Here is a 22029-nt window from a genome sequence, read left to right as displayed (position 1 = left end):
CACGCTGCAGCTCTGCCTCCAGGCGTAGAACCCCTCGGTAATCCGGCTGAAGCTGGGTTCCGAGTGTGGACTGCTTCGGCTCTGAAGAGGAGGGAGCCCAACGGGCCAGGCACGGGCTTCCTCCTGGCTTTACCCGTTGGCCCAGAGTCCCCGATCCCGCCGCCACTGCCCTCTGCTCACGGGGACCGGCCATCACCGCTCTCCCAGCCTCGGCTCGCCGGGGGCTCCGCTACGCAATGCGGCGGAAGCGGCCCGTTGCAGCCGCCGTAGCGCGGGAAGTTTCTGTTGCCACGGAGATGACCTCTGACCCTAGGGCGTCTCTGGGACCCGGCAGCTAGTGCTGTTGTTGCTATGGAAACCATGGCGGCCGGAAGCCGCCGGCCGGAGAGACTAGGCGCGCGGGTCGGGGCTAGGGCTCCTGCCCCAGCCGAGATCTTCGCTCTTCCGTGGTGGCCGGGGACTGGGCAGTGAGCGGCCGGCTTTGCCACCCGCGGGGCGCGGGTTTGCAGGTCACTCCTCCGGCGTTGACGCGGGGGCACCCCATGTGCACTGCTAGACTTGAGGGATGGGAAAGCCACAGGTGGCTGCCTCGGCCCTCCGGGTCTGGCCTCGCGCTAGCGAGCGCCAGCTGTGGACCCGAGACCGATCTGAAGGAAAGGGAAAGGAGCTGGCGTTGCTGGTGATTCTGCCCAAGCTCAGGACTGGGAGAGAACGAGCCAAATTCTGGTCTCAGCTTCCCCACTAGCTACTGGGAGACCCTGGGCGGGTCCTGAAGTTTTCTGGGCTTCAGTCCCCTCGGCTACTACGAGAAGGATATTGATTAGAATAATCCCAGATCAGCCCCAGCTCTAATATTCTAGGTTCCTATAGCGTTCACACCCAGTCCTGATTGTAAGTAAACTTCCCTCACCCCTTCCCTGTATCTCTCCCGGACTATGTTAACTATATATTTAAATTGTACTCTAAATTCAGAGACTATCAGAGATAGAGGCCGACCTTAGCGATCACAAACAACCTGTTCTTTTTACAGGTGTGGCAACTCCTTCCCAGTGGAGGAAGCGACTGTTCCAAGAGCCAGTTTTGGAATTGTAGGCACAAACACAGGTAGAAGCTTTGAGCCTTGGGTGAAGAAACACGTATTTTACTGGTGACACTAGGAAGAGCTCCTCATGCGCTTCATAGAATTGTGTGGTTGGTGCTGAAATAGATGGCATTCCATTTATCCATTATATTCCCCAGATACCTTTTCTTTAGAGAGTTTTAAGATTTTCGGGGTAGGGGAGGGTGTCTTCACTAGGTTATTTTTCCTTCTCTCATATCCATGCTATTGGGAAAAATCTTTTAAATCTTTTTTATAAACCTCATTTGTAAATTAAGAAGTTGAAAAAGATTATTTTCAGAGTTTATTACAACTGTGAAATTTATGAAGTATTTCTTTTAGGTCCGCATGCTTTTTATCACTTTTTCAGCAACTACAATCTCAAAAAAAAAACAAAAAACAAAACTTAGTAAACACTTAAAAAGTGCTGCTGTGTTTGAACTGTTGATGCTGGAGATACAGGGGTGAAGAAGAGTTCTTCCTTCAAGGAATTGGCAGGAAAGACCAAAGACAGGATCAATTATGATGTGGTGAACAGTTCTGTGTAGGTGGACGAAGGTGCTATAGGGCCAAGGAAGAGGGGCATGGAAAGGTTTCTGGAGGGAATAAAACTCAGACTGAGTCATGAAGAATGACTGAGAGTTAGCCACGTGGGAAAGGCACTGGTTAGGCTGTCAAGGAAGAGAAAGAAGCATACTTTAAGCTTTGGGGGCGTCAAAGATTGTGGTGCAGACCGAGAATATCAAGTACAACTGAGAAATAGAGGGTGTTTCTAGGGAGTGGCAGGTAGTGAGTGGGGTGGCAAGGTAGTGAGGCACAGATCGTGAGCTCTCTTCTGTGTCATGATCATATCTACCCTTTAGACAACCATTATGACTACAGCGTGGAAAACAGCTCTGGGTTGGGCAAGGTTGAAGGTGGAAAGACCAGGGAGAAAGAGCAGTGAGCAGTGGTGAGAGGTCCAGAATAAGGCAGTGACAGGCACTAGAGAGGAAATGAAGTCCATCCATCTTAATGGCCAGTTTGAATTTGGGAAGGAAGTTGAAGGAGGAGTCTGGAATTTTCTGATTACAGGTTTTTGATTTGGACAGTTCTGGTGAGCTAGTCTTCTGGCCATTTGCCAACAGAACACTTCCATCTTCTTGAGACATGGTTGGCTCTCTTCCGACTGTTACATTGAGGGGCCGAGGTAGCTTTTAACAGCAAGTAGGAGACTTAGACAAGCTTCTCTTTCTAAATTAAAATTTAAATGGACAGTTCTGGGAGAGTTGCTGTGGGATGAAAAGTTCATCTTGATTTCAAACCCGAAAATCCTTAGGACTGGGAAAAAATGCTTTACAATAAAGATAAGCCAAAATGATTTTTTTAAATGATCATATACAATTCTTTGTCAATAGCAGATGTTTTTATGGACACAATACTTTGTTTAGTTCGAGGAGTCAAGTAGTGCAATTAAAAGCCAAGTTTTCAGATTAACTATTCAGGTCTGGCAAGAAAAGAGAAGGAAGTATGAACTTTATTGAATTTACATATGTAAGTGTGCGCACCTGCCTTTTTAGATAGGAATGAATGTAGTTGTAATTAAAATGCCTTTTTTTCTCCTGTAGCATTTTGTTGTCTGCACAATTATAGTGGATCACTAAAGTGTGTGATAACCTTATCTGTAATGCTGCATCTTAAAGGTGTAGCTTGGGAGGGATTGTAATACCTGTTCTTTCCACTTCCTGTGTAGAGCACATGGTATAATATTGTACTTTAAAAAATAAGAAATATGAACATAAGAAGGCTTAAAGACCAAAAGAAAAATCATATCTCATAATTGTAGTCCTTTTTGTTTCAACAGCCACTTATTTGTAGTCTGAAACTCATCTTCTTTAGTCGTATTGCTGCTGTATACCAGGTGTTGTAACTTTTAAGCAAAGAAAGGACCCTGTCTGCTAGGAGACCTGAGTCAGTTTTCTACGTAAGCACTCGGTAGTAACCATCATTTGGCCTTAGCATTTTATTGTTGGGACAAATTGAAAGCAGTAACATTATATGCTCTTTCCTCCTTCATTGCTAAATGACTTGATTTGTTTCCTGAGAAGTGATGTTTTCCATTAACTTGATTATTTTTTCTTGTACCTTTAAAAATTTTTTCAACTCACATGACAATTAAGTAACATAAAATACCTCACATCTCAGACAAATAATAATGACTGTTAAACACTGTAAATACTTTTAATGAGATCAATACTAAATGTTAGAGATATTTTAATGATGCAGTTAAGAAATTTGATATAGGATAAAAATTTTACATCATTAGTGCTTATTATTATATCTTTTCTAGTTTCCTTTTAAAATGTGGGGAATAATTTTAAACAACACAGTGCTGAGGCCATTCTGGTACATGTGTGGCAGATGTGACTCTGTATGGGGGATACTAACTGTGACGTGAATGCTATAGATAGTATGTGGTCTGATATGCAGCCATGAAGTCTGCCCAGCTGTGTCAGACCCCTTGCCCTTTGTTGTAGCAAAGTGCTTTTCCAGCACTGATATTTCATCCCTTTGTCTCCTTCTCCCTGTATTTGTACTATCCGATTCTAGATTTTGTCCTTTTACATATTTTTTAGTCGTGTTTTTCAAAACTTTTGTCATCAACTTACTCTTCAGGCAAGGTCAGGATTAGTATTCAATTGGATTTACCTCTTTTACATTCATTACATTAGGAAAATAGACCCAAAATAATAAAACAGTTGTCTGAGAGTAAATGAGAAACATCCGCCTGAACTTGAAACATTTACCCAAAGTGATGTTTATTTGGCTTAAGTTTTTTCTTTCTGTACTTCAAATTAACATGTACAAGAACTGTGATGTGGATCTATTGCATTATTTGATTATATAATTAAGTGACTTTTAGGGCATTGTAAATATCCCACCTAGTTTTCCCATTAACGAATGTATATTACACTTACTAGATTTTTAAAATTATATTACTCTTTTGCTTTAACAGAAATGTTCTGAATTATTTTGAGTCCTGTGTTGTTATTGATTGATAACAACTAATCTTTAGAGAATGCTTCTATATACTAGGCACTCTACCTATACTATCTAATTTCATCTTTAAAATCACAGATAGGAAATTCTTTTATACTTCTGTTAAAAATTATGAAGCCCAAGCATGAAAAGATTAAGGAAGTTACTGGAGAGTACCTAGCTAGTAACTGAAAGATCTGAGTATAAAACCAAAACCAAATAATCTGACTCCAGAATACATACTCTTAAATCCCTAAATTGCAGCTACTGCTCTAGAAAGGATGTTGAACAGAATGCTTGTGAAAGTGATCAGTATTTCTCCTAATGTTTTTGTGAATTATTCTGTCCTGAAACTAAAAGGGACTGTGATGTATTCACTGTTTAGCTATCTAGAATTTTTAATGCTTTCTTAGTGAGATATAATTTATATACATTAAAATGCACAGTCTTAACTTTATGGCTTGATGTATCCTAACAGTTGTGTGCATCATTGTAAACACTACCCTAGTTAAGATATGGGATATTCCTATCACCGCCCCCCACAAAATTTTTCTTATTTCCATTCTGTTCCTACCCATCCCCCCTCTGAGAAGCAACCGCCATTCTGATTTCTCTCCCCTTAGTTTGACCTATAGTAGAACTTCATATCATTAAATCATGAAGTCTTCACACTTTTGAGTTTGCCTTTTTTACTCAACGTATTGTTTCCGGGATATGACATTGCATGTTAGACATGGAGAATTCAACGTGGTAGCTTCTGTTTTATTTTTTAAACCGGAAACTCCTAACATCTAAAAATTTCAGGAACTACCAAGCGTCTCACAGTTTACCCAGCTTGCTAGTCTGCCGCAGTTACATGATGCTGGCAGAAGACAGGGGACTCCTGGGTCAGAGACAGGGGATTTTGTTACTCAGAGCATAGCAGACAGCGTGAGCTTCATGTGTTTGTCAGTTCCCTGTATGTCCCAAAATCCTTCCAGGGGCAATGCTGAGTGTCTCAGGTGGATGCTTGCTCACAGCCGATTTGTGTCATTGCTCAGTGGTCTGATATGCAGCCATATCAGGAAATTCCCAATCTTTTAAGGGGCTTCTAGCAAAGCTGCCTAATCATTCTCTGCAGGGAGGTGTTATCTTTATTATCCTGGTCAGGAAACAAATCTGTCCTCTAACCTGGAGGGAGGCACCATCTCTCGATGACAAGGTGGTTTGTTATGCAAATATTTTTGCAAGGACAGTCTGGTACAAAAGCTGTTAGAAGACGTGCAGTAATGCCATGAGAAAATTCTTATTTAAATCTATTTCTGCAAGGTAACTCTTTCTTCCTTTTCTATTTCTCTTGGCACGGCCATGCTTACTGCTCTATTGATGTATTTACTCTTTAGAAAAATAACTGTTATTTGGAAATTATCTTAAAATCGGTCATGAAGTTTTGAGAAGATAGTATACAATCCTATATGATAAACTTATCTGCATTTATTAAGTAATATGTGATATGTTAACATTACATGTTAGTTACTGGGGGAGATTTAAAACATTCTATAAAGGTTCGGTCTTTGACCCACAAGTAATAAAACTAAATGTATGGAGAATACTAGATATGAGAAAGAATTCTGCTAGAAAACTCATCTAGGATGAAAGGGGAAGAAGGGGAAGAAGGGGAAATCTTTTAGAGAAGCATGACCTAAGTTGACTCTTGAATGTGTGTTTCTATTGGTAGGAGAGATAAGCATATTCTTGGCAAGAGGAGTAATGTGAATGAAAGTCAGAGGCTGGGATTATTTATGGATAGAGTGAAACGTACATGATTGGGATTTATGGAAAGTTAATGGAATCGTATTTTAGAGGATTAGTGAAATCATATTTTGGGGTCCAAAAGCCTTGTGGAGGAGTTAGCTGGGATGTGGTGAAAATTAGTGAACTAGGGAACTTTTCCAAAAAGAGACATGACCTGATTGAGAATTGCTCAATTATAATGGATGTGTGTAACTGATTGTGGGGAGGGGCAGTACTAGGAGGAAGGAGGGATTTTTGTATTAAGAAAACAATAAAATGAAAATGTCCTTCTGTTAGTTCGAAATGGGAAACAGGAGCTTGGATGAAAGGATGGTTCTGGGTATGTAATATGAGCAGGAGAGAAATTGCTCAGTAATGAGGAAGGGATGAATTGAAGGCATATGTTGTGAAATTGTGGGCCAGGAAGGGCACTGCTTTCTTGGAACCTGGAAGGATGAGTGAAACAGAAGGTGTAAATGAGAGACGTGGAGTCACTGTGGACTGTGGTGCCTCATGGGAAAGTGGCCTCCGTCGACTCTTGGAAGTCATAGATGGTTTGTCGAGAATGTGAGATAGGAAATCTAGTTAGCAGGTACATTTATGTTGTTACATGTAGTTGATAGTTGTCTGAGCATACATTGTACATCTTTCTATACAATTTGAGCCTACTTTGCAGTTTTAATTTTCTTATGTAATTTAAAGTCACTTTGATAGCCCTGATGATGTTACTGGCTTTCTAAATAAGGGGAGAATGGCTTTGACTACTTTCTTCAAGATATACTGAACAACTTTGTAGTATTGACATACTCTTCTTAGCAGCATTTTATTTCCCTGCAAAATGATGTTTTCTACACTGAGTACACATGGACACAAAGAAGGGAACAACAGACCCCTGGGACTACTTGAGAGTGGAGAAAGGGAGGAGGATGAGGATTTGAGGATCAAAAAACTGCCTATGGGCTGGGCACGGTGGCTTATGCCTGTATTCTCAGCACTTTGAGAGGCTGAGGCGTGCAGATCATGAGGTCAAGAGATCAAGACCATTCTGGCCAACATAGTGAAACCCTGTCTCTACTAAAAATACAAAAATTAGCCGGGCGTGGTCGTGCGCGCCTGTAGTCCCAGCTACACAGGAGGCTGAGGCAGGAGAATCGCTTGAACCCGGGACGCAGAGGTTGCAGTGATGAGCCGAGATTGTGCCACTGCACTCCAGCCTGGCGACAGAGCGAGAGTCCATCTCAAAAAAACCCCAAAACTCCCAAAAAACCAAACAAAAAAAAACTACCTATTGGGTACTATGCTTATTACTTGGATGAAAAAATAATCTGTACACCAAACCCCTGTGATGCACTATTTACCTATGTAACAAACCTGCACATACACCCCTGAACCTAAAATAAAAGTTTAAAAATATAAAAATAAATGATGATGTTTTCTAGTAAAGCCCTGCAACTAAGGACTAAAAATGTCATAGGCTATTTGGATATAAGGAATTTTTTTTTTTTTTTTTTTTTTTACCAGTTTGGACCGTAATTTTTTCTGTAAGAATTCCACTATGCTGCTGTGGCTCTAGTATTGATCATATGTTTTAGTAACCTTTATGATCATTGCTTAGAGGAGATAAGCATTAAAGAACAGTTGGCTAAAAGCACAACTTTTTAGAAATAATTTTTGCTTTCCTTACTCTTTTCTAAAATTTGAATTGTGTTTCAAGGGGTCAGTATCTGTCTCCTGGATGTTTGAATGCTTAAGAATGACACAAAATTTATAAAGTGGTATTTTAAGGAAGGTAACTTTTGTGAAAATGAGAGCAACTAAATTCTTAATGGCTAATTCAAATTGTATAAAAATGTAACTAATAATGCCTTATTCTCGGCAGTTGCAATTTCTTTGATTTAGAACTAGGATCCTTATTAGAAATCATAGTTTATAAGACTGGTATTTATAGGGCCACAAGCATTGTTCCTACAAGAAAGGGAAGGGGTCCATTGTAGGTGGCAATAGCAGTAGTAGGCATCCTGTGGTGGGAGCAAATTGGCAGCACAAACCTGAATTCTGTCATTTTAGTGGGTGAGTGAGTAGCGATTTCATCAAACTTTTCGCAAATGAGTGTGAATGCAATAGACAGCTGCACACACAGTACTAACTCCTGCAGCATTAAATAAAAGGTTTGAATTTTGTATGAATATAACTTTGATTGAAAAAGTAAAATGTACACCCTTTCCATGTAAAGGTGCCCCTTCGGAGTAACGAACCAACCTGTGTCATATGGAAATGTGCACAGTTTCCTACCCAGCCTCTCTGGTGCCAACTAACTTGTATTTGTGAGAGCCTGAGGAAAGGAAGTTAGGGTCATTCAGTTCACTCTGTGTCTTACAACCTTACTCTCACTTTTATTATTGAAAGCAGAAGGAAGCATTATGTCTGCATATCTTGATAACAGTTTTTGCCTGACTATGCCTTTTCCTTTTAGTGTTACAGTTAATGTAAGACAATCTTTGACCATTTTTTATGTATCCTTTCAAATTTATAATTGGTAGAAATACTTTTAAATATTATTGTAGGGGCCAGGCGCGATGGCTCATGCCTGTAATCCCAGCACTTTGGGAGGCTGAGGCGGGCAGATCACTTGAGGTCAGGGGTTCGAGACCAGCCTGGCCAACATGGCAAATCCCATCTCTACTAAAGATATAAAAATTAGCCTGGCTTGGTGGCACACGCCTATAATCCCAGCCACTCGGGAAGCTGAGGCAGGAGAATCGCTTGAACCCAGGAGGCAGAGGTTTCAGTGAGCTGAGATTGCTCCACTGCAGTCCAGCCTGGGAGACAGCAAGACTCCGTTTCAAAAAAAAAAAAAAAAAATTACTGTATATTTTGTTGGGAGCTATTCTTATCTCTCTCTCCTTTAGAATTACAAGAAAATTAAGGAAAATAATAGGAGTTAGTACTGTTAATAAATATGCCAGTGTAAGTTCAAGGAACTTCAAAAATCGTGTAAAAGTGACGTTCGGGTAAAACACATCATATTTATTTCCTAAATGCTATATTACATTATGGCAAAATTGCTGTATTTTAAACTGCTAAATAGTGAAGTATTGCTTTAACACAGTACTTCACAGGTTAAATTTTGGTTTGAGTTTTCTCAATTTTAAAGGCAAATACAAAGCAAGTTGAATGTATTTATGGGTGTGTATGTATGCCAGACATTTAGCTTGGGACAAAATTCTAAGTGTTTGTGAACTTACCCCATCTGTTGGCCATTAGAATCTTTCACCCAAGAGAGCTACTCAGAAAGGATTGATATTAATAGTAATTTGAAGACAGAAATAAATAGCTTAGAAGTGGGTTCAGTACAAAAATAACTTTTTGTGTTTTAAATTTGTGATTTTGAAAATAAAAAATGGTATTTCATATCCACATCAGTTCATTTCATGGCTTTCAAGTAGCTTTTGTTGAGATTATTTTAAATTAAAATTTAGATGCTGAGATCTACAGAATAGGATGTAATTGAAGAACAAGACATTTTTAAGTATGTCTTTCCTGCATCAGGTTTACTAGTCAGGCATCTTGGTTATTGGTATTTATTTATTGGTATGGTATAACCAGCTATTACTGACTTCTTCTCACAAGTAAGTAAGCCACATAGATAACTTAGAAGTAAGCGTTGGAATCTCCAAACGTGTGGTATATTTAAGTTACTGTATAGGTTCTTCTATAGGTTCAGGGTTGTCTGATACCATTATTTTTCTGTATACTAGCAGGTATTAGAAGAAAGGCAGAAAATAAGATGCAAAAGAAAAAATATGTAGTCAATAAGTCTTTAGGGTATTCAAAACTTCACAGGGAGGAAACGAAAAATGTTCTGAATAATTCTGTTGGCTGCTGTCTCCATATGGTCATTGCAGGAGTTTTAACATATCGTATATCATTGATTTCTACTGTATGTGGTTAGACATACTTGACAATAGTTGCCAATACTTTTACCTTATAGTCTCCTAAGGACTGCTATGACTCTTTCATATCTCCTTATTAATCTTTTATCTAAAAGAACAAAAGGTGAAAAAATCTGGTGTAGGTGCTGTCCTGCATTATTTTTTGTTTATTTTGTTTGTTTTTAGTTTTCCTTTAGATACTTTGTAAGCAGGGAGGAGATTCAAAGGTTTTGATTCCAAGACTTCCTTAAAAATTAATCAACTTGTGATGACTTTGAGAGCTGATCTCCAAGTTGATCAGAAGCGATGGTTTAATAAAACAGTAAATAAAATATGTAGACTGTGGCGTGTATCTGTAAGGGTAACATTTAACAGTTTTTTTTTCTGATTAATATTGTAGGGTACAGTAATATCATTGAGTAATCTTTCATTTTTGTGGCTCTGATGCTATAGGGCTCAAGAGGAGGGCATGGCAGGCTTCCTGCAGGGCATAAAATTCTGACTGAGTCACAAAGAATGATTGAGGATTAGTCAGGTAGGAAAGGCACAAGGTAATTGTTCAAGAAAGAGAAAACAGTAAACCTTAAACATTTCTAGGGGCATGAGAGAGTGTGGTGAGTACCAAGAATGACAAGTATACATAAATGAGGGGTAGGAATTTGAGTTGATTTGCCTTCCAGTAGACATAATGATATGTGAAATCTGAGAGTTTCACCTTATCAAGAATATCCTTTGTACCTCCCAAATATACCTCTAGTAGTTCTTTGTCGTGTAATACAAGAGACAGATTTGCAGCCATTTTTTAATTTGCCGCACATGATAGATAATATTCTCATGTCTAATGCAGTTTTATAAATATTTTTTCCTACCCACAAGTTTTAACTTCCCGTTTTTGCTACATCTCAAAAAATAAATCATGTAACAAAAACGCTACTAGAAAAATAGTTTTGAATACATTTTGATTATAGAAAAAACAAACATTGAAAAACACTGGAATTTTTTTATTATTAACAAGTTACTTGAATAACATCTTGCGTCTGATCATGGCATGTGAGTGATGGAACACCATGACTGAGAACTGATATTAGATTTTAACATATGAGAGTTGGTCACCTTTTAAAAAAAGATATTAAAATTTTTTGTAACATTTTTAATGTGTGGTATCCCATTTCAGATAGTTGATTCAACACCCAACCCTTCCTGAATTCCTTCTTCGTGAAGGACAGTGTGCTTGGCCCCATGGGTTATACATGAATCAGACAGGATCTTAATCTTTCCAAGGGGGTTAGAGGGCACTGGAAAGTTGGATAAAGATGAAGAGTTGCTGGGGATGATCAATCCTGGAGCTAAAGCAGTGATTGATAGAGGTGGAGGAATAAACGGATCCATCCTCATTCCCCTTTTTTCTCCCATTCCCTTTCTTTCCTTGTCACTGCCAGTCATGGCAGGAGATTCTACTCATTGGACCAGATTAGAAATAAATTTGGACTGGAATATTTCCAAACAGAATGAAGAGTACACGGCTGTCCTTAGATAGCATTTGATAAGTTGGGTACATTTTTAAGTTGAAAAGATAGTAATATGATGAAAATAGTAATAGCTATTACTTCTATTAAGTAGGTTATGACTGGAAATTGGTTTATTGTCCAACAAAGCTGATTGACAGTGCTTTTAGGGCTTTTGTGCATTTTTTCTTTTAAATATGCTTACTTAGGCCGGGCGCGGTGGCTCACGCTTGTAATCCCAGCACTTTGGGAGGCCGAGGCGGGCGGATCACGAGGTCAGGAGATCGAGACCACAGTGAAACCCCGTCTCTACTAAAAATACAAAAAATTAGCCGGGCGTGGTGGCGGGCACCTGTAGTCCCAGCTACTCGGAGAGGCTGAGGCAGGAGAATGGCGTGAACCCGGGAGGAGGAGCTTGCAGTGAGCCGAGATTGCGCCACTGCACTCCAGCCTGGGCGACAGAGCCAGACTCCATCTCAAAAAAAAAAAAAAAAAAAAAAAAAATAAATATGCTTACTTGACCACAAATAAACATATTTGTCTAATGAATAATAAAACAACTTCAAAGAACTTTTTTGTTATGTAAGACATCTAAAATAATTGGTGATAACAATTCAATTATAGTCGTAATTGCATTTCTTAAGCCCAGATTGAGTTATAAATCTCACCTTTATAACAGCTTTATTGAAATATAATTCATATACCATAAAATTTACCCTTTTAAAGTATACAATTCAATAGTTTTTAGTATATTCACATAGTTGTGCAACCATTACCACCATCCAATTCTAGAATATTTTAATCAGCTTAAAAAAGAAATCCCATACCTATTAGCAGTAGCTCTCTATTTCCCCGTTCCCTATCCCCTGGCAACCACTGATATGCTTTCTATGTCTTATGAATTTGCTTATTCTAGATATTTCATATGAATGGAATCATTCAATATCTGGCTTCTTTTATTTAGAATAATGTTTTCAAGGTTCAAGCATGTATCAATATTTCATTTTGTTTCATTATTATATAGTATTCCACTGTGTGGATATACCCCTTTTTAAAATTCATTCTTCAGTTGATGGACATTTGGGTTGTTTTCATTATTTTACTACTATAAATAATGCAGCTATGAACATTTATGTATACATTTTTACATGGACATATGTTTCAATTCTTTTGAGTATGTAACTAGCAATGGAATTACTAGGTCAGATGATAATCTATGTTTAACATTTTGAGTGACTACCAAATGTTTATCAAAACAGTTGCACATTTTACATTCACTCTAGCAATGTATGAGGGTTCTAATTTCTCCGTATCTTTGTCAACACTTGTTATGATCTGTTTTTTTGATAGTAGTAATTTTGGTGGATGTGAAGTATGTCATTGTGGATTTGATTTGCATTTCTCTAATGACTAATGATGTTGAGTGTCTTTTAGGTGCTTACTGACCAATTGTATATCTTTGGAGAAATGTCTACTCAAATTATTTGCCCATTTTTCATAGGGTTGTCTTTTTATTTTTGAGTTGTAAGAGCTCTTTTTGTATTCTAGATACAAGTTTCTTATAAAGTCTATGATTTAGAAGTATTTTATCCCATTCTGTGGATTTTCTTTTCACTTTCTTAATGGTGTCCCTAAAGCACAAAGTTCTTAATTTTGTTGAAGTCTAGTTTATGTGTTTATTCTTTTGTCACTTACATAGTTGGTATCATACCTAAGAAATCATTTCCTAACCCAAGATCATAAAGCTTTGGTCTTAAGTTTTTCTGTGAGAGTTTTAGCCCTTATATAGGTCTGTGATCTATTTTGACTTAATTTAGTAGATGTTGTGAGGTAGGGGTCTAACTTCATTCTTATGCCTGTAGACATCTAATTTTTCAAGGAACATTTGTTGGTAATCTCATGGGACATGTAAATCTCATTTTGAATTGACATATAACCAAAATACCTTTTTACCATTCTTAACTTGTTTTACCAAAGAACAATCTAAAAATGTCCTGTTGTTTCAAAGAAATAAGTTATTGTATATTACATGAAACGATAATAGGGATACTGTAAACATTTTTGTTAACAATGCATATCTACTTTTACTGTAGCTTAGCTTAGAACTTTAAAAAAATTAATACTCTTGTGAAACATATAAGCACTTTCAAGAAGTTAATATCCTCCTGAAACTAGAACATGTTTTAGCCCATTCCGGCTGCTATAACAAAATTCCTTAGACTGCGTATTTATTAATTTCTCATGTTTCTGGAGACTGAAAAGTCCACGATCAATGCACCAGCAAATTCAGTGTCTGGTGAGGGCTCGCTCTCTGCTTCAAAGATGGTGCCTACTTCCTGCATCCTCACATGGCAGAAGGGAAGAACAATCTCCCTTGAGCCTCTCTTACAAAGGCACCAATCCCATTCCTGAGGGGAGAGCCCTCATGACCTAATCATTTCCTAAAGCCTCCACCTCTTAATATTAATTGCATTGAAGATTAGGTTTCAACATATTAATTTTGGGGGAATGCAGACATTTAGACCGCAGCAAACACTTAGACTACTTGTAGATAATGGAGTGAACAATTTTTATGTACAGGTGGTTTCTGACTTAGAATGGTTTGACTTACTGTTACTCAACTTTACAATGGTATGAAAGCAATACGCATTCAGACTGCCCATACAACCATCCTGTTTTTTACCTTAAGTACAATATTCAATAAATTGCATAAGATATTCAACACTTCATTATAAAATAGGCTTTGTGTTAGATGATTTTGCCCAACTGTAGGCTAATATGTGTTCTGAACATGTTTAAGGTAGACTGGGCTAAGGTAAGATGATTAGTAGGTTAGGTGTATTAAATGGATTTTTGACTTACAATATTTTCAGTTTACAATAGGTTTATTGGGACGTAACCCCATTATAAGTTGAGGAGCATCTATATTTATCTTTGATTAAAATTGTTCTGACTCTTTGTGTTTATTTTTCAAAGCAAAGGCATTTCATTAATACACTGACAATATGGTGCTATATTTACTTTTAATTTGTCTACTTAGTTTTAAAGTTAAATGTAATGAAAGTCAGGATTCACTGTGAGATGTAAATTACACTTCTTGTATTTAAATTTATTCTGATTTCCTTATTAAATATCTCTTGCAAAACGTAAACATTCCTTGATTTGAATGTCATCTAAAGCTGTAACAGACCAGCCTCTCCTGCTGCAGCTCTCTATGCTTTGTTAGGAAAATACCTGATTCAGTAGATTAAAGCCCTGTCATCATAAGTAGGTAGAGCTTCTCCTGAAGTAGCTAGACATTCTCAGGGTCAATCATCTGAGGAAAGTTGCAGCCATGAACTTGAACCCTGAAACTGGGAGTTAACTAGATAGCAAAAGGGATTTCATGCTCTGTTTCATACATTTCTTGGATTTGGATATTTAAGTTGCTAGATATAATTGGGCATTTGGGGCAGGTTAGAGCTGAATAGGGAGGCACTCATGTGCTGAACTTTAAACTGAAAACAGGTACACTATATGCCAGATGATTCAGTTCCATGACATTCTATGTTTACTTCCTTTGTATTATATCGAAATATTTGGTTATCTTCCATTTAAGATTTCAGCCTTGCCTTGGCTGTGCTCTGAAAAATTAAGAAAAGGGACATTTACCTTTGCTTAAACCAGAGTGTTAAATTCAGAGAGTATTAAATTCAGAGCCTCACTCACTATTCTCTCTTTTGAAGCCATCGTTAGTGAGCTACCTAAAGGGGAAGATGAATCTCTGGAGGCTTGAATAAGGCTTTCAGAAACCTAGCTGGCTTTCCAGTGAAAACTTTGGAGGCTCTTGGTTTATTTTCTTAAGGAATATGGCAGTTTTTCTCTTAAAGATAAACCTTTTGTTTTATGATAGCAAAAAATATTTTCTTTTCAGTTACATTGCCAAAGTACAATTATGTGAGATGAGTTGCTTTACCTTTCTAACTTGTTTACTCATTAGATAAGTAAACAAAGTTGGCCTCAAACTTTAGAAGAGGTAGACTTGTTAACACGAACATGTTAGGATGTATGTGTTCTTTTGCCTTAATCTATATGCACATGTTACATTCAGAAACATAGTAAATGTTTGACCATTGAATTATCTCTCTCTCTTTGCATATTGGATGTGTATATGAGTGTTTGTGTGTACATATATATATATATATATATATACTTTAAACTGAAAGTTTAAAAATATATATACACACACATATATAAAGGTATATATATATACATACACACATATATAAATATGTGTGTGTGTGTACGTGTATATCTATATTACCTAGGTGTACAGGTAAATCAAATGTAGAGAATAAAACATATTTACCTTTGCTGTTTCTTTACCTTTAGTGTCAAGACATACTGCTTGATGCCTTGTGGGTTTGCAGAATGAATGTAGTTAGAGTAATATTGATTTCCTTGAAAATAATAGTGGTATGTTTCTAATGCCTTTAATTTAGATATCTCTAGCCCAAACTTGAAAGTAGAGCTCTTTCAGTACAAATAACCAATTTATAGAGATTTTTGATTATGTTATTATAATGTTAAATAATACAATGTTTAAAAATTGGAATTTTGATTTGCCTGGGTATTTCCCTTTAATAGACAGTGTCCTCCAGAATGAATGAAAAAGCTCAATCTTTTATGTCCCCCTTCATAGGCTAGATAGAGCTTTTGGTACAACTCCTAGACAGATGATCGTATCTTCTTTTGGCTTGTACTCGTCAAAGTGTCCCCAATCCTGTTGATATCGATGGGCCATTTTATGTAACCCTGTGTAAAGGCCACTAAATGCCTCTGTGTTTTTATTGTCTTACTTTGCAATTATTGTTAGATTGTTGTCTGTTTTAAAAATCATTTTTGTTGCCTTTTTTATTGATAAAGACAGCACTATATGAATTTTGGAGTTAAAGGTGAAAATTCTAGCTGTAATTTATCTGTGCCTCAGGAATGTTTTTGTTTCTTTGTTTTGTTTTTGGTAGTAGAGGGAGAATACCTCCTTTAAATATGTAGTGATTAAAAGAGAAGATATGTATATATATAACATACTTAATGTAATACCTAGAATGTAGATATTTATTTATTCTTGCCTGTCCATTTCCTTGTCAGAAACAATGTTAGTTTCTTTCCTTCATTCTCTGGTAAATGATCTATGCTAAAATTAATATTTTTAATTTGTATAGTATTTTAAAGCTTTTACCTATAGCTAGTGGCATAGGGCTTATAAATCAATGAAGTTTTTAATTTTTAAAGGCTTTATTTTTTTGGAGCAGTTTTCAGTTTACAGTGAAATTGAAAGGAAGACACGGAGATTTCCCTTATACCCTTTGCCCCCACAGATCCATCACCTCTCCATTACCAATATACCACACCGGAGTGGTGCATTTGTTACAACTGATGAGTCTACACTGGCACATCATCACTCAGAGTTCATAGTTTACATTAGGGTTCACTCCTGATGTTGTATGCTCCATGGGTTTGGACAAATATATAATGTATTCACCATTATAGTATCATGCAGAGTATCTTCACTGCCCTAAAAATCCTTGTGCTTTTTAAAAGTATCCAAGTTAAGGTTGAAGATAGACCTATTAGAGGCCTAGTAAGAGCCTTGTTCTGTCACTGAGTCTTCTTTTGTACCTTATAGACCTAACCAGTTCTTGATTTGCAAGCCTTTAGGACCTAAAGGAGCCTAGAACAGTTTGTGTTTTGCCCAGAGTGAGACTGGCTATAGACAGACAGTTCTGAAGTCTTATATTGTTCTTGAATTGTACAGAAAATTGTCAAGTTATCTGTGCTAGAATTTTTTTGTTGTTGTTGAGATGGAGTTTTGCCCTTGTTGCCCAGGCTGGAGTGCAGTGGCACGATTTCAGCTCACTGCAACCTCTGCCTCCTGGGTTCAAGTGATTCTCCTGCCTCAGCCTCCCGAGTAGCTGGGATTATAGACATGTGCCACCACACCCGGCTAATTTTGTATTTTTAGTAGAGATAGGGTTTCTTCATGTTGGTCAGGCTGGTCTTGAATTCCCAACCTCAGGTGATCCGCCTGCCTCAGCCTCCCAAAGTGCTGGGATTACAGGCGTGAGCCACTGCGCCTGGCCCTTTATCTGTGCTAGAATATTAAAATACCTGCTTTTCTTGTATGTACTCTAATATTAGTCATGTGTATATGCCAAAATGGATATTTTAAAATATTTTCTAGGCTTTTATAATGTATATATTTCACTTCATTTTTACTATTCTCTTCCCTAATTATTTACACCTAAAAATAAATATCTCAAAAACTTTGAGGTGAATTTTATGGTCATTCCCACTCTCTGATGCTTTTTACTCTAGTTATAAATGAACAAAGCACATATTAAAGCAACCTAAATATTTAAGCCTTAGCTTTGCGATTGGTGATTCTGCTCACACCTGAACACTAGAAATAGCCTGTCCTGTCAATTTTTTATATTCATGCAAATTGTAGCCTTTCCTTTATTCCTACCTGACTACTTTGTGCGCTGTCATTTACTTCTTTTTCTTAGGAAAAAAAAAAAGTGACCTAGATATTTGAAGTCTAGCTTGAATTTGCCTTTTTCAAGGACCTTGTAGGAAACTCTCTGCTCCGTCAATCATCCTGTCTTGGGTGGTAGAAAAGTTGGGCCCAGTGAGCTCATTTCTCACTGCAGGTTTCAGGTCACTGGGGCTGTTCCTCACACCTGGCGCCCGTGGGCTTGTGCCAGTGACAGTAAACAACAAACTTCTCCCTTTCTTGGTAATATCATTGGAAAACATGGAATTCCAATGTGCTCAGAGACTATGGTTTAGAGAAACTCGCAAGTGAAGATGACGTGATTCAAAATGTCAATCAACTAATTAAATAATTGATTTCCTATTGAATATTTAATATCCCAGCAGCAATTAAACTTCATTTAAAGTTACTTCATACTTCCTTGGATATTTTATTTATTTAGAATGTTACAGAATTATAGCGAGGGTTTTCTTTTTCCAGGAGAGGCAATGGGTGAAAGGAAATGTCTTTAAGAGAGCTATAGACTATTGTGTATACTACTCACAAAGGAGGCCTGGGCTGTAAAAGCCATGATGACATCATCAGTGTCTGACTGCTAATTGAAAACCTGGGAATGAATGAGGGCATGGAGGAGAGGCAGACAGTGGAAGGAAAAGAGCACAGAACAGGGCTGTATTAGTCTGTTCTTATACTGCTAATAAAGACATATCTGAGACTGGGTAATTTATAAAGGAAAGAGGTTTAATTGACTGACAGTTCCACATGGCTGGGGAGGCCTCACAATCATGGCAGAGATGAATGTGGGGCAAAGTCAAATTTTACATGGCGACAGGCAAGACAGCTTGTGCAGGGAAGCTGCCATTTATAAACCATCAGATCTCGTGAGACTTATTCACTACCATGAGAACAGTATGGGGGAAACTGCCCCCAGATTCAATTATGTCCACCTGGTTCCGCCCTTGACACATGTGGATTATTACAATTCAAGGTGAAATTTGGGTAGTGACACAGCCAAACCATATCAAGGGTGCTTACAGATTCCAATAGTTAATGAAATAATAGGCCCAGCCAGGCATTTTTATTGACAGTAGAACCAGCAGATTTATTCCTTAAAATTTGGATGTCAGTGTGGAAATGCACTCTAGATACTACAGCTTCAAAATTAACAGTTTTTTTCATTTCAGTTCGGTTTGAATTCAAGAAGATACATTCGAATAAAATATATATTAGTACATCCTATTCTTTTGGTTATGATTTTTGATTTTACATGTGCAGTTTTAAATTTGTTGTTGATCTTTTTAAGGAACAAGATTGGAAAACAAGGCAGATAGCTTTTATTGATACTTTAATTGCTGATTTGGGTTTGGGTTCTCTTGAGACTAGAATTGTTTTTTCTTGCATGAAAAGAAACTCTCACGAATATTTTTCCTTACTGGAATTTGGAAGATATAACCTAAAATAGAAACTAAAGTTTATATTTAAAATTGTAGCCTCCCATATAAGCAGTCTTATTTATTGAATTTCAAGTATTTATTTTATTTCACTCAGAAGGTGGGTTTTATATGTATGATTTTAATTTTTTTATTTATAAAGCCTTGCCTAGTCTTCTACATCATTGTTATTAAATAACGATAAATTGAGTCAAAGAGTTGATTTCCAGTCATTAATTTACTACAAAGTCTTATGCTTTCAGTTAAAACATTTTATTATTTGTATTACACTATATGCTGGCTAATTTGATCACTGCTGTGACTTGTACACTGTGCTAGAAATTAGGGTACAGGAGCACAAAATACTTAATCCTGGCTCCAGCTGAGCACCTGCCTCTGGATCGATCCTACCTAGTAGTGAAGATTAAGACAATATGGATGTAAATTTCATTTGTGGGGTATAACTGTGGCAGCAGGGGTATTACTTTTTACCAGCATGAGTGACCTTTCCTATCACTGTGTGTTTCCAGTTCCATTTGGGTACAGTGAGCTGAAATGATTGGCCAGATGTTATGGCTCATTTATCTAAAGTCTCCCTTTAACTAGTTGTGTTACATTACTCTGCCTTTTTGAACTCTTGTTTTGTTTAGTTCAAACAAACAAAAAGTTTAGTCACCCGAAGCAGAATTTAGCAAATATGTATTTATTAATCGAAATTCTCTCATGTCTCACATATTCTTTATCTTGCAGAATCAGCATAATTCACTAGCAAGCCTGTATTTTAATGAACTTGTTTCGAGTTGTTGGAAATTTAGTTAAAATTGCATAAACTACCAATATCTCTTGAATCACTTAAAAATTTACTTTAGCCCTTAATTGAAAAACCACTAGAAGAAATTGATTTGGCTTTGTATAACGTAATTCCTTTTGGTGAATGTTTAGTGAGGCTAAAGAATCTGACACATCTGCTTACTGACATATGTATATATTTTATATGTAAGATATATATTAAAAATATATGTGAAATATCACCTGAAACTTTAAAATTTACTTTTACATTTATTATTCTTCAGTAAAGTGAATAAGGTATGGACTTTTGCAGTGATAAAAAGAATACTTCTGCCGGCCTTTCTCCTTTACAGTTGAACATAATCACTTAAATGAACCATCATGCACTTCGACTGCAAACATACTCCCCTTACTTTTGTAGTACAACCATTTGTGCTCATTAAATTGCAAGTTCCAAAAAAATCTGACTCTGGCTTACTCATTAATAAATGTTCAGTACCCACATTTTTGTGGGTACTGTGTTTTGCCAACAGTAGATGCTCAGTATATTTTTAATAATTGAATTGTTTATTTTAAGGTCTCTTCAATAGATAATCAGAACTTGAAAGAGAAGTGTAAATAATAGCAGCATCTTCTTTGTACTTTGATACTACATCTAGGAAGGATGACTGTAACGATGTATTCCTAATTTGTATATCCAAAGACACTTCAGGTCTGCTGTAGTACGATGTCATAGTAGGGTCACATGTACAATTAGACATAGACTTTCAGAGTTGAAAGGATCCTGAAATGTCATTATTCCAGCTTTCCATCCGATGCTTGAGTTTCTTCTGTAGCCGTTGTTCTCAACTTTTGCTGTATATTAGAATGAGTTGGCGAGTTTTAAAAATCCCAGTGCTCAGATCCCACCTCAGCCCAATTATATAAGAATTTCCAGGGGTGAGACCTAAGCACTGATATTTTTTTTAGAACCCCATAGGCGATTCCAGTGTGCATTCAAGGTAGAGAGCTGTTGTTCTACAAGATCTGTACAAAACATTTTTCCAATCTAATTGAACTCCTCTGAAGATGAGCACCTCACTACCAAAGTTTGACTTGTGTTTATTCCATTTATTCAAATAATAACTCAATTATAAGAGTGTTTAAATTATAAGCTGGTGAAATGAAATAACACAAATCAAGCTCACCAATTTTAATACTCAGCTGTTGATAAACAACACTGAAGAGTGACATTTAAATTTGAATTATCTTCTTTGAAGTAGCATTGCAGCACTTTTGAATGACTTCCAAAAGGCTGATCATAAAAATCACTTCAATCATTTTCAAATTTTACTTTAGCAGCAATGAAGTTATTTGGTATGATTCAGATGAACCTTCTGCTCTGTCTTGGAGTTATTATGGTCATTTCATTTTCTGCAACCTGGGAAAACAGAGAAGGGATAAGCAGACTTATTTTTACATGTACCTTACATATTTACCTTACAGTGTTTATAGTTAAAAGTTAGACACTTTTATAAATGTACTAGCTTCACAGGAAGGTAATTTACCATGTAGAAAATTTCAAATATACTGAAAGAATTGAATGGAATAGGGAAGGCTTGGTTTTTATAAAGCTCTTTGATTTTAGAGAAGAATTTTCAGAGGAAGTGCCATGCGACCACACACACAAACACACAAGCCTGTATTCTTGCTTAGGAACTTATCTGTCCTGAGACCATCCACCTGTATGTCAGCTCTTTTGAGCACCTTTACATTTCTTTTCGTTCTTTAGTAGGACTGGCTACGAAAAGTCAATATGTAACATCATTGATAAATATTTAAGTAGTTCTAAGGTCTTAAGAGCTGTGTTTGAGTTTCACCTCCCTTCCTACTCATGGTGTAGCCTTGGGCAAATTATCATTTTCAGCCTTAGTGGGAAACTAAGGGTTTAATAGGGATATTTTTACAG

At 37.1% G+C, this 22029-nt stretch overlaps 1 protein-coding gene across 8 annotated transcripts in view; it reads left to right on the top strand.

Annotated features, from left to right (window-relative positions):
• The window catches only part of FGF14 (fibroblast growth factor 14), a 693748-nt gene that overhangs the window by 7544 nt on the left and 664175 nt on the right, over positions 1–22029 (top strand). For 2 of the 8 annotated variants that reach the window (XM_032151262.2, XM_058438048.1), the window contains exons 1-2: positions 381–509; positions 1031–1104. The exons of 2 other annotated variants lie outside the window; for them this stretch is intronic. The gene's annotated coding sequence lies outside the window, so the exon portion shown is untranslated. Of the gene's footprint in view, positions 1–380; positions 510–557; positions 1105–22029 lie in introns of those variants that run through there. 4 more of the 8 variants (XM_058438051.1, XM_058438049.1, XM_058438053.1 and 1 more) reach the window with 3 other exon arrangements.

The sequence above is a fragment of the Hylobates moloch genome, unplaced genomic scaffold (genome assembly GCF_009828535.3).
Source record: "Hylobates moloch isolate HMO894 unplaced genomic scaffold, HMol_V3 SCAFFOLD_4, whole genome shotgun sequence".
In the NCBI taxonomy this organism is placed as follows: Eukaryota; Metazoa; Chordata; class Mammalia; order Primates; family Hylobatidae; genus Hylobates; species Hylobates moloch.
The sequence above is the reverse complement of the archived record's forward strand: the minus strand, read 5'-3'. Positions and strand labels throughout refer to the sequence as shown.